The 16205-nt window shown below is 44.8% G+C and overlaps 1 protein-coding gene across 12 annotated transcripts in view; it reads right to left on the reverse strand.

The window, feature by feature from the left end:
• Positions 1-13344, reverse strand: part of TRAF3 (TNF receptor associated factor 3) — a 79128-nt gene extending 65784 nt beyond the window's left edge. For 5 of the 12 annotated variants that reach the window (XM_027735542.2, XM_039381097.1, XM_027735538.2 and 2 more), the window contains exons 1-3: positions 4347-4511; positions 3967-4111; positions 3283-3338 (exon numbers count right to left, since the gene is read on the reverse strand). The gene's annotated coding sequence lies outside the window, so the exon portion shown is untranslated. Of the gene's footprint in view, positions 1-3282; positions 3339-3966; positions 4112-4346; positions 4512-6152; positions 6298-10065; positions 10168-13286 lie in introns of those variants that run through there. The other 7 variants (XM_027735540.2, XM_039381094.1, XM_027735539.2 and 4 more) reach the window with 6 other exon arrangements.
• Between the last annotated feature and the right edge of the window lie 2861 nt (positions 13345-16205).

Raw genomic sequence — 16205 nt, forward strand, 5'->3', positions numbered from 1 at the left:
ACTCATGGCATTTTGAGCTTAAGTGCACATATTTTATTTACAGAAAGACGTTTTTCATATTAATGCAAAAACCACAAATTTCAGTATTACTCCAAATGTTAAACTTTTCTAATTATGAGCTTCCATACAGTCATCAGTAAAGCACGTAAAATGGAAGATTCATGACTTCTTTCACTAATATTTTTGACTGAAGCATTTGTTATATATATTACAGGTGAAAGGATATATTCATTTCAGAGCATTTAAATTATACTACAGAACTATTAGCAACTTTTATCATTGTAAATAACCTACATAGATTTCTCTGATGTATAGAGGAAACATTATCTCATAAATCAACATTTATAAATCAACTATATATAATAATACTGGAACAACAAAACATTCCAACTTAAAGCATTCCAACAGCTATGCCTACTGAAGTTCTAACGCCTGCAATTTGCAAAAATTCAATCTTGATGTCAAAGTACACAATACCCCAGTTTTCAGCACAAGGAGTGAGGCAGGGATAGAAGCCATCACACATGTCCAAAACTGAACTTCTGCACACCCTAATGTGTTGAAACTTCGCTTCCCATGATACCTTGACTAGATGAACAGCAGAACTTGAAATTCTACTAAAAACACATTTTATACATGCACAGTAAAGCAGCAGGGAAGACAAACAGCATGGAAATCAAAGGCTTAACATTTTTTGGCGGGTGGAGAGGATTAGTGACCTACAGTTGTTGTATGTAATTTTAGAGACACTCGCCCTGTTAACCTAGTTACAAAGCCAACAGTCAGTAGCAATTGAAGTCACAGTGGCAATGATATTTTGCTGTCAGTGATCCAGAAGAAGAGATCTCCAGGAAGAAAACAAACACTCCCTCAAAGACTATACAAATCTCTCTCCCTCTCTCTCTCACACACACTTCTCCAATACCAAATAACCTTTTGCCTTATTTTCTCTCTAGGTTCCAAGATGTTTCCACTGTATACTTTCTTTACAGATTTTCTAAGGGCTTTTTTTCTTTTTATTTCCTTTTCTCTTCTTTCCCATTACAAGAGAGCACCTCTTCCTACATTGGAGGCACCTAATGATCCTGCATTGTAAGTTGACTCCCTGTTCGTCCCAATTCTCTAGTCCTTTCTCCTTCTACCATAGAAAGAAAAAAGGCATAGAAGAAAATGAAATGTTTGTGATTTGTCAAAATTAAATATACTGACTTTGGGCTTCCAGCAGGCACATCTGGGAGACCAGTTATATTCTCTCTGCCAGCCCCTCACTCCTGAAGTTTCTACATCACCATAGGGTAAAAAGTGTAAGATAGAACCTAGTTTAACTACAACACTCTCTCTTGTGCTACAATCACACCTTTATTCTGCTGCACAAAAACACACAACTCTTCCTCACTTGGTTTCTTTTCCCCGTATCACATCTTGAAATCTCCAATTTCTCCCACCACTTCTGATATTCCTGAACCATACACTAAAAATGCCAGGAGGTTTCAAATACAAGCATCAGATTCATGAAGTACCCAAAGCTTAAAAAAACAAACAAACAAAACCAAACCAAACCAAACTTAAGCCTTGGCAATTCTTTAAAGGAACTGTGCATAAGTGCACAGATACCTGAAACCAATGTGTAATGAGCAGTCTTCAGACATCATAAAATGCAGCACCTTCAACTAAGAAACATTATCACAATAAAAGAACCTAAAGAAATCCAGTTACTACATCATCTAAGATACGAGACATCAAAATGTTTTATTTTTACAATATCTATTCATACAAAGCCAGTTTAGGATATTGGAGTAGATTTAAGTCTACTTTATTTTTAAATTGCCTTTTCATCTGCAAAAGAACTATGATCAGCTACTTATCAATGTATTTATATTCCAGTGGTTTAACAACACAAGTTAAAAATTAAGATTTTTGGCTTTTTGTATTTTCAGCATTGCCATATCTACTAATAGAACAGCTGGACTTTGGTACTAAAAAAAGAACCCACATTCCTCTTCTAAGTCTTCATTATGGACAAGAACAGTGTAAAGTTCTACAATACAACAAGATCTTAAAATCATTTAAAAGACAAACCGTATTAGCATGGACTGGCAAGACTTTCTAAAGAATCTTTTGTCACTGATGTTAACTATTGCCATCTTAGAGTTTTCAAAGGTATCAACAGTAAATATTGTTACACAATGATCAAATTCTCTGAATCCCTACAAGAATGGCTTCTCAGAATTGGTATCATCAAACTTTAACGCAGAAGGACTTCGGGAAAGCCTAAAGACTGAGTCATTTAGCACCCTCTTTTGATTAGAATTAATTTGCATTGCTACTGAATGAACTTTACGATTCTATTTTCTAGGTCCAGCTATTATTAGAAGCTTCTCATCAAGTCATATTTCTGTAAAACACCTACCATTCTCGTGTTGGAACAACACAACTTTTATAACCCCGTAGTGCCGCCTGCTTGCAATGCCCAAGCTCATGATACATCAGTGTTTCCGTTACCAAGCTTTACAAGGGGTTTCCCAGTTCAGACATAAAAAATTCTGATTCTGTCCAAAGGTTCAAGTATTTCTCATCTCAAATGAAGAGCCCTCTCCCTAATCACCATAAATAACAGTTAGATCTACATTAATCCATCCGCGGTATGAGCCAATGGTTCATTTTAAAGGACCAGATGCGATATATGCTATAAATTCTTTAGTTCTAACCAACCATCACTGTAGCCTTTAAATCTAGGCTTCTAGGCAAGTTAACAGCTATTTCAAATACAGATTTTTACAATTTCAAATTATACTATTTCATTTCTCTCAGCTAAACACTGAAGTACACCTTCACATCGTTCAATAAAGCTCCTTTTTGGTCTATGAGTGCAAGTTCAGATTAGTGCTCAGTGATGGTATGTGCACCCTATGGGACAAACCTGAAAGGAAAACCACACACTTCTACTGAAGAAATAAAAACCGCACAAATTACAATATACAAGGCTCAGTTAGATCTCAACAAGCCAGAGAAGTCTCGGACCCAAGGAGACGGCATATTTCAAATTGTATCATTGGAACTTCCCACATTTTACTACCACAGAAACAGAAAAAGATGAAAGATGCCCTAATGCGTGGCAAAGATCCATGTAGAGGAGCACATACAGTCCGTCACACACAAGCTCTGATCGGTAGAACATGAGATTATGCCTCTCAATATTAACAGAGTTTCTCTTGTTTTCTGCAGATAAATCAGATCTCAGGCACTCAAAGATACAAATAAATCAAGACGTAAATGCCTTACCTTCCTATTTTACAAGCCACTGCAGTTCTCAGATTATGAGTCAGTCATAGGTTCATCTGCAGAGGAATGACTCAGTATAAACTTTTAAACATTCGTTATTTTTCCCTGACCTACAACACGGCGATTCATTCAACGCGCTAAAACGCGGCGTCGCGAATCAGCGCACGAAATGAATGGCGTGAAAACAAAACACTTTTTTTTCCTTTCCGCTCACGGCAGACAAGGCAGGCAGGCGGGAGGGCATAGCGCAGCGCCGGTGCGGGCAGGCGGGCTCGGTGAAAAATACAACTCCTCCCGCGGCGACCAGGGGCAGCTCCGGCGGCGGGGCGGGCGCGGCCCCATGGCCGGGCAGCGGCGGGGGCTCCGCCGCAGCGGCAGCCGGGGGGGCGCAGCCGGCACCGCGCTCCGCGCCAGGCGCGGCGCTGCCGGCAGTGCCCCTTTAAAGGCCGTCGGCCCGCCCCCAGCACTGCATATGGAGGGAGCCAGGAGCGAGCGAGCCTTCTGCATTCAAACGACACATCAAACGCCGCAAGCGCCGCCGCGGCTCCCGGCTCCCCGCTCCGGCCTCGCCTCCCTGCCCTCCCCTCCCCGCACAGGCACACGCACCGCGGGGTGCGCGGCAAAGAGCGAGAGGCGCGGGGAAGGGAAAGGGGGAGGCGGGAATAAGTAAGTGAAAAGGGGCACCTGCAGAAAGCCCTGGAGTGCGAGTGCGTCCGGGCAGGAGAGGAGTCCGCGCCGCCCCGCCGCAGGCTGATCTGATCTATCCCCGGGCACCAGGCGCCGCCGAGGTCCCGGCACGGGCTGCGGGTGCAGCGCGCTCGGCTCCTGCCTGGCAGCAGATGCCTCGGTCAGCGCCGCGCCCCCGCCGGAGCGCCCCCGGTCCCCGCCGCCCGCCCGGCCCCGGCCCCCCGCCCGGAGCGCCCGAGCGCGGGCAGGCGAGCGCGGCCGGTGCCGGAGCCCCGCGCGGGAGCCTCCGCCACGGCGGCAGAGCAGCTCCCGCCCTCCCCTCCTCCGCCGCCCAGCAGAGCCGAGCCCAGCCGAACCGAGCCCCGCGGCCGCCCTACCTGCGAGCGTGTGCGGGGAGCGGGGCGGCGGGCGGCAGCCGGAGCCGGGCGAGGGCGACCGCCAGCCCGGCGGAAAGTCCCGACCGCTGTGCGCCGTCTCCCCCCGCCCCGCACTTCCTCTCCCGCCCGCTCGGGCTGGAAATCCCCGGCGAAGCCCGCTGCTCTCCCGGCTCCTCCCCACACACCGAGGGGCGGGCCCGGCACAGCCGCTCAGCGCGCAGGCGGCAGCCGGGGGCCGGGCTTGCCCTGGCCGCTGGCCCCGGCTGCACCTGATGCTGCCGTCACCCCCCCCCCCTGCCGCGGGCACGACTCGGGGAAAGGGGCCCCGCCGCCCGCGCCCGGCGAAGGGGGAGCGGGGTGGGCGGGGGGGCACGGAGTGTCACGCTCCCGGCGCGGGGAGGTGCCGATGGAGCCGCGGGGGCTCGGCCGGAGGGCGGGCGCTGTGTTGGGGCACTGGGGGAACGAAGGGCGCGGGGGATGGCGCCGGGACGCGGGGCGCCGGGAGAGCGGGATCGGCGCGGCGCAGAGCCGCCCGCTGCCCCTGCTCGTCCCGGGGGAAGTGCAGCAGCCCCCGCTCGAAGGGGCGCCTCGAACACAACAGCCTTTATTAAACAAAGAAAATGCCACTGGGAAACACGGGAGGGAGGGAAAACAGCGGTGGGGAGCAGGGAGAAGAGTCTGGAAGAGATCGGGAAAGAGCAGCGAGGCAGAGCTGTTCGACCCCCCGAGAGGCCGGTCCCGGGAGCCGCCGGCCGTAGGTGCCAACCCCGAGTCCCGGCGGGCGGGCAGGGGGTGTCTGCCCTGCCCGGCTTCCCGAGGGTGCCAGAGGCATCCGCGACCTTCCGCAGGAGACCCCCCGACGGCCCAAGGAACGTGTGGCTCCGGGCGGGCAGGTGAAAGAAACGCCCGTGTCGGGCTCCGCTCGTATCGCGGCGTGTCCCGACCGGGGCAGATGCCCGGACGGTATCGGCGGTCTCGCTTTTACGCGGGGGCATCGCTGGGTGGCTTGTCGTGTCCCCGCCGCCTCACCGGGATGTGGGGAGGGAAGGAGGGAGGGGTAGAGGCGGCTCTGGCGCAAAAGCGGCGCGGGGGCTCAGCTGGAGCCGGGAATGGGGGCTCAGCTGAAGCCGGAGGTGCCCAACCGGAGCCGGGGATGGGGGCTCAGCCGGAGCCGGGGTCCAGGGTGGGCTGGAGGAATTTCCGCACGGGGGCCTTCGGAGTCCCGGGTGCAGCGATGTGGTTGGCATCCGGGAGAGCCGGAGCTGTAAGGAATGTGCGGAGCTGAACACGGAGAAATGTGTGGTGTTTGGCTAATTTCAGTGGGATGAGGTCACCGTCCTTTTCGGACGTTGTTTATCGAGGGATCACTAGGGAGGAACAGTTGGATGCGTGATCCTGAACGAACAAGCTTTGCGTCATAGTTGCCGCTTACAGCATCTCCACGCGTGCCGAAATCCATCCTGACCCTCCTCGGTCTTCATCCCCCGGCTCTTTATAACGCCCACACCAACCTGCCCTGCAAACCCAAACATCTCTAGCTCGGCTGTGTCCTCCCTCACCAGCCCCTTAATCACGACTCTCGGCCGCACTGCTAATTCTCTCCTGTGTGCTGTTTTTCTCTTCATCCCACTTCTCTGCTTTCTCTCTTCCCCCCTCTCTCCCGCCTTTGCTGCTGTCCCCAGTCAAAGGCTGGCTTAGCTGTCAAGACAACTGCGGCTTTTGAAACGATGCCACGAACCTGCGATCAGGAAGACAATCTCAGACGTATGCCTTGAATGTTCCCATCACTTGTTAAAGATTGCTTACCTCTAAGGACTAGCAGAAAGGACTGTGCGCCAAGCCTGGATTTCTCCAGCGGCAGGGCTGCAAATAAGTTTCTATCAGAGACAAACCTGCAATTTCCTCCTTTGCCACTCTTTTTGCTGTTGTATGTATGTCCTCTTGTTTTGCCCTAAAAAAAATAGGAAACATAATAGGATTCTAGTGCCTGTAGCTCCAGCAGCTATACTAATGTAGTCTACCCCAAAAAGAGAAAACAAATTCTTATACAATTTAAAGATGTCAGAAGCCTTTCCACATTAAAAAATGTCTGTAGCCAAAGGGATTAAGTGTTGATCTAATGAAATATCTACCATTTAAATTGCTTTGTTGTGTTTTTTCTTCTTCCATATCATGACTACAAAATTTTAAATATTTCTAATACAATTATTACAGCAAGATATGTCACCAATGTTTAATTGGCTTGTAATTTCTTGTTATAAGCAATGCTGTGTCTCAAGGCTGCTGCAACATGCTGCACACCTTTGCTTGGCAGTAGTGTTTAGAATATAGTCATTGGAGGGGTACCTACTTAGAAGAACAGAAATAATAGTAAAGACCATGTAGTAACTCTGTATTTTAGTAAAATGGTTTGAAAATGTAAAATAATAGGACATTACATTGGAAAACAATATGAGAGCAAAGAATTAAAAATTAAAAAGTCCCCTGAGAGAAGGGTGGTAATCTCTTGCAAATTTGGACAGGGACAGTTATCTCCAAAAACTATGGGGAAGATATAGAAGAGCATGTGATTATGGGAAACATTTCTCAGCTACAGACTGGGAGGTACCACTGGGAAATGGTAGGGCTTAAATGTTCTCGAGTGTCGTAGAAACTCGATTTCTCAAGCAAACAGTCCATGAGAGAGAATGCTATTTTAGACCTGGTATTAATAAGCAGCAAGGACCTCGTAGAAGGCCATACTATTGAAACTAATCCTGAACCGAGTGATCACAAACTAATCCAGTTTATGTTAAACTGCAAGAGGAACAAATGCAGATATTTGTCTAAGATTTGGGATTGCAGAACAGCAAACCTAGAGAAATGGAGAAAATTCCTGAGGCTGACATGATGGATGAACCCAAAGATGGTTTTTACTCAGACATATTGGAAGAAACAGCAAATAACAATTGCCAAAGCAAATATTTGTTCAAGGTTGGAAGCAGTACCCTGCACCGAAAACACTCTGTAGTGAAAGGAGGAAGGTGGTGATGTTGGTGGCCTTCGGCCTAGTGCTCTCTGACCTTACTATGTGGGTGCGCTCCTCCATGAGAAAATGACTGTGAGCTGCCAGTGGAATAGCTATGGAAAAGGCTTACGTGAGTCCATGATGCACAAAACAGGGTATTTTTAGTAGACAGAGGGAAGTATTAATATGGCTTTACACAGTACAGCTAAGGACCCTTGTTTGGGAAATTGTGTCCAGTTCTGGTGACTTACAGTCAGAAAAGATTGACTCAGGTTGCCACAGGTGCAGAAGAGGAACACTGGGGTGGCAAGGGAGCAGAGTATCCGTATTCTTGAACGGGAGCTGCAAGCAAGCAAGCTTGGCTTCCTTAACTAGCCAAATGAAGTCAAAACAGTGTGATTCACCGTAAATACATTCAAACAGTAAATATCAAGGAAGAAGACTATTTAAGTTAAAGAATTATGCTAGCACAGTGATGTATGGTCATAAATTGGTCATGAGTATACTTAGATTGAAAAGCTTTCTAACTATTCCAGGAGCAAACAAACAGTACTCCAGGCACAAGCACCTACCTGATTTTAAATTGGGGCATGATACTTTGGTGTGTCCAAAGGGTATTTAAAGGACATTGAGCTGCTGAGCTTTGACATTGGCTTTAATCATGCCCAAGCTCCAGGCCTGGTTCTGGTCCTCTGCCCCATCTACATTTGGCTTATGAGGTTTTTGTCAACTGCCTCTGAGGCACTGGAAATTAGTCAGAGACAGGATGTAGATAGGGCTGGTGACATTAAATCATCAGGTGGTTTGTGGTACATCTTGCTCACAGGCATACAGTTGAATTGATTGCCAGATTTGTGTCACCACAGAACCTTTTCCCTCAGGTGAGCCTGGCAAAGGACTGTTTTGCATTCCCTCTGCCACCTTCTCAGAATCTTCTGGGAGATTTATTTGGTAAATACCTTGTTGCATAGGTACTGCTTATAGTCTTCTCTGATACTGTGCTTGAGAGGTTTGGCCTTTTACTGCAGCTCTTAAGTTTATTACCTGTTACCAAAAAGTGTTTGGTGACCCTTGGTAAGTGGGGGCTGCAGAAAAGTTATTGCTCTGAGGCCTCCTGAACAAAATGACAGTTGTGTGGTTGTAGAGGGGGATCATTTCCAGTCCTGTCTTCCCAAAAGTGGCATCAACAGGTTATTTTTAATACTGGAAGTAAATCTGAGAGAGGGAGAGAGAGAGAGGGCAGCAAACCATTTTTTTCCTGTGTGAATTTGCTTATTGCAATTAGCAGTCTTTCAGCTGAACATTTGTAATTGGGAATGGTACAGTACATCCTTATTAGCCCTACTGTTTCAGGTGCAGTTTGGCACTGCTTCTGTATGGAATGCTAACTCTAAGTGTTGTGGTTTGTGTGGTTCACATGGCCTCTCCACAGCTTCTGCAGGAAGTGGTTATGTTTTGTTCCTAATCAATACCTATTGTGGATCTGAGCAAGGCTTAGCAGGAGCCAGTTTCTACATTTCTGGCACTGAAGCAATTTCTTGACTCGCAGCTTCCTCATCCTATGCTTCAGATTGAAGATGCTTATTAACAGAATAATAAAATCATTAAATTTATATTCCTTTTTATTGCTGAAGCACTGCCCAAGAGGACCTGTATCATGGGAATACACATTCATTTATTGCATCCTATACGTGAGATAAAGATTCCTCAGGGTTTATTTCAACTGCTACTAGGCAATAATGTCTAATGTGATAGCCCACTTGTTTAAGGAAAAAACAATTCCCCTGCCCAAGCTATGATTTTCTACTTTAATTTTCTAAAAAGTGATGGCTTTCCAAATGACAAGCATTTGAGGTGAAACATTCCCCAACTCTTCCAGAAGTAAGTTATATATGCCTTTGTGCATGTGCTATATAACATTTTTCCTTTCTTTCAAGACAATTTTAATTCCCAAGTCAACTTATATATCTACTTCACAATTAACAAGAAATATTAGTATGGCATAGTACAACTGCGTCTCAGTAATCTTAGGGCCTTCTTACTCTCTTGTTGAGACTATTAAAAATATATTGAGGTCCCCAGGCTCCCCTATCATCAAGACTGCCATTGTGCCCATGCCAAATTGACTTTGGAGTCAAATGAAATTTTTGAGTGCATGTCAGTGGATTCCCATAGAGGCCTGTAAAGTGGTTCATGTGAATTCTAAGCTGTGCCTGGAAAAAGAGACAAGATACAGCTCCACAGCAGGGAATTACTAGAGCACAGCAATGCTTCAGCTATATGTCTGCCTCTCGGTACGGCTGCAAAATCAGAGCTGGGATGGGAAGAATGCAGACTCAGCAAGATCAGCTCTCCACCATATGGAGATTTCCCTGTGACAGCTGAATCTGAATATAACCAGTAAAAGCATCTTAAAGGCTGTTTTGTGCCTTTAGAGCAGCACAAAGCAGCTTTATCAGGAACAAGGATTTGGTCTAAAAGATTTCCCCATACATAAATCATCAGTTATTATACTAGTTTGTAACTAGCAACTGCTAGGATTCTGTTGAAGACCTGGCAAAGTAAAAGGCTGACGTGAATATAACAGCTGTATTGATTTATCCAGATGCCCTCATTTTTTGGATGACACATCCTTAGGATATCCTGATATTCTTAGGATCTTTTCTCCATCAAGAATTTCAGAATCTAATCATATAAGAGAAAAAATCTTACCTATTATTGTCAGAAATGCCAGATGGGTATACTTTCAATGCTGAGAGTTGTTCATTATTGTAGAAATTGTTACAGGCTCTTCTCAGTAATCAATAATAGCTGTTTCTTCAGAGTGATGTAACTACTTTTACTTTCACCTTTTCTGCATGTAGTCATGGGAACACAAACCGACCTGTGAGAATCAGGCTTAGGAACAATTTGAGCGTTTGAGGTGACTGGGAAGTGGTCACTAAGTCTCATCACTTCCCTGGCTTCCAGTTTAGCCCTGTGCCTTATCCCCAGTGCCATCAGAGCATCAGAACAGATCTGAGAGGCTTTTTCACACCCCTAGCCCTTTTATTGACACTGCTCTGGCTAGTTCTAGAGGGAGATTTCAGAGTATTCTTGAAGGTTGTTTGAGCCTCTGGATGTTCTTTTGTTATAAGTAAACTGTCCATAAAAAATGCATTTCCAAACCCTGAAATAATCTGTCCTGACTTCACATGCAGCCTGACCCAGGCAGACTGACCAGGCTTCAGTACTGAAGGGATTACCACGGGATGAAACCTCTGTGTTTGCTGCTCCAGCAGATTCCTGGAGAGAATCCAGTCAGGAGCAATCATCATCTTCATCTGAAGAATAGTTGTTCTAGAAGCCTAAAGAAAAACACTTCTCTTGTCAACACTGTTTGTTTGGGAGCTATAATTGATAGAGCTGACCTGGATTCCCTCTGTTAAGTCACATGGACCTTACCCTGCAAATGTGTCAGAGACACTGTCGTGCTGTTAAAGGATGTTCTATTCTGGATCTAGTTCTTATAGATGCAGTTTTGGGACTTCCTTCATGGCATTAGCAACTCCCTGGCAGCCTTTGTCTTAACATGTATCCAGCTGTCTAGAGGATTCACAAATGTTGGATCCACAAAGGTGCACATACCTGCACCTGTATGACAGCATAAAGTCTTTATCTTTTACCACAAAGCTTGTAGTCCCTTGTTGGTCTGTCTCTTGTGACTCAACAGTTTTTCCTGCTATTCTTAACAATTTCCTCACCTTGTATAGCAAAATGGTAATTCAGATTTACAGTTTCCCACGTACCATTCATTCTGTCTCATGATAGTATGCATAAAATGAGGTGACTAGAGAAAAAATGGTTACCCAGATGTTTGTCTGAAGACACCTCTTAGCTGGATTCTACTTATCCACCTGGGACTTCAAGTTAGGAGCCACCAGCATGTTCACAGGCTGATATTTAGAATAGTTTCATTTTCACCGATAATTTTTTATCATGGGTGTTGTGGAGGTTTCTGCCCTGTACATATGAAGAAAACGACTGAAAGGGCTCCAGGTGGTATCGGGAAGAGAGTGGCTGTCTTGGGATGCAAACAACTGGCTGTCTTAGCAACCCCCACATATTGCATAGTTAAAACCCAAGAGCAGGTATCTATTTTAAACGTATCTTCAGGGAAGCATGATTATATTCAGATATTTTCCTTGCTGAGTTTCAGTGTTCTCTGTATCAAATATGTTCGGTTTTCAAGTGAAAAATGTAAACTCTAAATGCTCTCAGACAATTTCAGTCTAGCCCCTAAGAATCAAGCTTCCCTTCTCACAGTTATGATGAATGCTCTGCAAGCCACATTACACCCTAATCAGCATTTGCATAATCTTTACTATCTCTGTGATTGCAGTAGGAGGGGGTTATACATAAGCTAGACAGTAATTAACGAGAGCTTGAAAGAACGCAGTTCCAATGATTAGCATAAGGCAGCAATGACTCAAGAGCACACAAACTGGGGAGGAAAGCTGAGAAGCAAAAAGATAAGCTGGCTATCCAGTGTAAAGCTTCCAGTGAACCTGGGAGATGTAAGATGGCAGAGCTGCTAGTGCAGGGACGAGGAAGGAATAGGCTTCCTGGTCTGAGGAAGGCCAGTGCCAGTCAGCTGCCAGACAGCTGTGGGTCTTTCATGTATGGCATTTGGAAGAGAGCTACCCTGCTACAGTAACTACTTAAAGTTTCTTAATCAGGAAGGACTATTCAGGTCTCTGTTGCAGACCCCCACCAAAGCCCAGGCAGCAAAAGGAAGCCAGACAGACCGGTTGGACATTGTGTCTTCAATTATTGGATTATATCAATGATTCCACTCTAGAGACTGCTGTTTTGATATTTGGGGGATAACAGACAAGTTCTCTTGGCATCAAGAGAACTCTGAGAACTCTGAGACAAGAGCCTTGTCTACCAGAGAAGAAGCCCCTCCTGCTCTTCTGGATGCTGAAAGACCTGTTGTGGAAGTGGTGAAATATTAGCTAAGGTACTGCAAAGATCTGAGCTAGAAGTATTAGAAAAATTCCTTTGGAGCCTTCGAGTAATAGGAAAGGAGTGTTCCTTGACAAAACTGGCTTGAAGATTTTCCACAGTAAATGCATGAGCTACTTCTGTCAGCAGTGGTCATCTGCTTGTAGCCATGGGATGGTGTGTCAGTCACAGCCATCTCCCTGCAGAAAAATGGACAGAGGGTGGTAACACTTCGCTGTAGCTGCCCTCGGGGCGGGGGGGAAAGAGCTCCCTTGAAACTCAGAAGAGATGCTCAGGCTGCAAATATGTAAAGAACCCTTGGAGCAGCAGAAGATGTAAGGAGAGGTCAGCTTACAGGACGCACTTAGTAATCTGCTGCCAGTGTAGAAAACAAGGATTCTTTGCAAAGCAAAAAGAAATTTGCAATTATTTGTTCATAAGAGCAGATGATAATAAAACAGAACCTGTTGTCAAACTGCAGACAGGCCCAGGCACTCTTGTAATTTTAGCAGATGTAGCCAAAGGAGCACCAGAGTATTCTGAGGACAACCCTCTCACTTTAATAGTAGCAGACAAATGTCGTCAAAATTGAGGACAAGGGGCTGCTGTGTTCAGCCTCAAATGGAATAGCTGAACTCTCAGAATTCCTAGGGAGCTGAGACAATGGGACTTCACCCTTCACTAGGTCATGCTGCAGCAGTTCCCAGGTCCTTCACTTTTTCATCCTTCCTAGTTTATATCCCAGAGAGATAAGAGCCTTTTTCTGATCCTGTACCACTTTCCTGAATTCAGTCCTCAGTGTTTGCTAAGAAAAGTGCTTTCACATCCTGAATTAAATGCTCTTCTGTTGCAGACAGATGCGAGTTAAAATGCACAGAATCTTATGTCATCTTTGCACTGAAATGAAAGTCACAAAAAGCTAAATTCTTCTTTGGCTTCAGTCTTACCTGAGGAATGCTGATTTGTCTTCATGTAATTGCTGCAGAATGAGACCAACATAATCCAGAGCAGGAAGAGGCTCCAAAACTCTCCTGGGCTGTTTGAGATAATACACAGTCATAAAACCAAAAAACCAGTATCCCTTCCCCCTCCAGTTTCCTTGAGGTACCAGGAAACATTCTGATCTTAGATCCAAAGTGGAAAGCTGTGGTATTTGCATTCACTTTCTTGGAGTTACTCCCAATCCATACTGCGGTAACAGACTGTCGACTCAACTGAGATCAACTTTTTTTTCATTAGCTGGGCCTCCCATTTCAGCAGCTGTGGCAAGAAGGTGACAGTCTGCATCTTTCCCTGCAGAGGAGAAGTTATTTCTAATGGTACTGCTGCTAACGTATAGCTTTACATCTTTTATAGACCTCAGGAAGTTCTTTATTTGTAAGAATGGCATTTCTAAACCTCAGACACGTTTGAGGAGCTACAAATTGCCAATTCTTACAATCTCTATCATAAGTTTTGTGATATTTGAGAATTTTTCCTCAAAGTACCAGCTCCTGGAATGATGTGATTATGTAAAAAACTCTCATTTTTCTTTCATTTAAACAAAAGTAGTAATTTTCCTGCTCTCATGGTTGTAGATAGCTTAAAAATATAGGCTGAGCACACTGCAAAGGCTCAGGAATCAAAAGGCAAAGCAAAATGAATTGAACATATATTCACTCCTAAACATTATAATTAGAAGTCCCTGTCATAATACTTTTTTTTTAAAGATCTGACTCATTATTTTTAAATGATTCAGTTTGGCAATACCATATAGATTCACTAGGCTCTTGGATAAAATTCTTTGTCACGCTAAAGGCTAAATTGAGCCAAGAGTAAGTTCACTATAAACAATTACATGTATTGTCTATTCTTGGCTTTTTAAAAACATCATCTACTCTTTACAAAAGCTCTGTAACACAATGAAGGCTAAAGCTTTCATCCAGCCAAGCTGCAGTATGTGACAAATACAAAAATTGAGAGGCACAACAGAAACAGAAGCTAATAAAACTTGAAATAGGTGAGATTTATTTCTTTAAATTGTAACTTTTCTCATACCCACTGGACCACACTCTGTTCTGGGTTACACTAGGGTAAATCCAAGTGAAATAATCTGACTTTATTGGTCACTACTAATACATTTTGCAGTGAATTGATGTCAGTTCTGCTAAGTGTATTTGTCATTCCATTTCTATTTCCAGCACTTATATCAAAATCTAGTAAGAGCAATGTGACTTGGGGATTGAGGAAGTACTAATATTGAGCCAGTGTGTGCAACCTCAGTTTGTCTGATATCCCTTCTGCCCTGCTTCTGAAAGTGTGTTCTGAAGACTTTAATGATGTGATCACATTTTTTCCACAGGACCTGCTACCTCTCTGAGTACCAGATCATTCTGTTTGGGTTTAGATGTGAAGCATGCAGCAAGAGGGATTCCTCCTTCCAGGTCTCTATTTCACTTTAACCTTAAGGAGGAACTTGGAGCTATGCAAACCAAGCCCTACAGAAAGTAGTTGAAAAGGGAGTATTTGTACAATCAGCTGGTAAGGAATCCAAGATTGCAAAGAGTTTAACATGCTGTGCTTCAAACACCTTGAATGAGAAGGAAAAAGGCCTGCAGAAGAAACACGATCCGGGAGTCATCCTTGCAGTCCTCTCATTCATAATCAGGTGTTATCCATTATGCCACCAGCATGCTGTTGGCTGTTGTCCAGTATACTTGGACAAATGCACCCTATAATCAAAGTTGAAAGATGGATAATGAAATTTATTTCTAAAACCCCACCAAAATTTTCCCAAAAATAACAGAGGAAAATTAAACCCCTGCCAAGTTGATATGAAGATCAGTTGAGTGTTTGTGAAGCCCTCAAGAGGAGCAATAATGAGTGGTAGAAAGAAAATTTTAGGACTTGAGCTAGCATATCACTGACAAAAAGTAAGAGGAGTAGAGGTCTTAAATGGTAACTGTCAAATCCTCCAAAACTAAGAGCACTTATTCCTCAAACTCTCTTTTAAAATCCTGTTTACTACCTAAGAGGATCATCCAGATGGGATTCAAAGGGCAGAAAAGAAGTATGTACCAGAGAAAAACAAATATATGGCATCCTTACTTAGGAGGAAACAGATGGCTTTTAAAACAAGCCTGGATAACACAATAAATATATAGGGCACCACACATTAAATACTGCAGATAAAACAAAATGACTAAGGGATCCTCTGTCCCTCCTGTGTACCAAAGAAATTCAAGTCCTTTGGAAAGAATAGTATCCCAGTCTTTATTCTGTCATGTTTCTGAGTCATCTGAATTTCTGAATCACCTGAACTTCAACCTCATTGTCACTTGTACTTGTAGATTTCTATTTTGGGTTGAGGGTAAGGAGACTGACGACTTATTTCTCTTTAAATGTGTCATCTGGAATCATTGATATTCTCATGCTCAGACAGAGGAGACTCTTTCATCCACTCCACAGACTTCTACTGCTTGACCTAACAGAGTAGCTTCTCACGGTACTGCAACGCCATGTGCTCTGAAGGAAGAGCTCCTCTCCTGCCATCACAGCATCATTGCTGTTTAACCACAGCAGAACAGTGAGGCTCAGCAGCCTGAATGCCTTTCCATGCCCTGATGGGGGATGCCGCACACCTTGGTGGGCATTCCCCTAGAAAGGACCTTTCTGCCTTTCAGTCTTTTTCACATCTCTGCTTCCTCTCATGCTGTTCATTTTCCCCATTGTTTTAACTTCACTCTCCATTTCTCAGGGATCCCACTCTCACTGCAGTCTCTCTGATGGTATCACTATAACCTCCAACTCCCCAACTCCAATCCAGGCAGCTCTGGATTTTCCACCCAAGTGCTGTTCTCTTTCTACACTGTCAATGCCTTCACACC

Source organism: Pipra filicauda, unplaced genomic scaffold, assembly GCF_003945595.2.
Source record: "Pipra filicauda isolate LSUMZ 115617 unplaced genomic scaffold, ASM394559v2 scaffold212_size3012638_pilon, whole genome shotgun sequence".
Classification (NCBI taxonomy): domain Eukaryota; kingdom Metazoa; phylum Chordata; class Aves; order Passeriformes; family Pipridae; genus Pipra; species Pipra filicauda.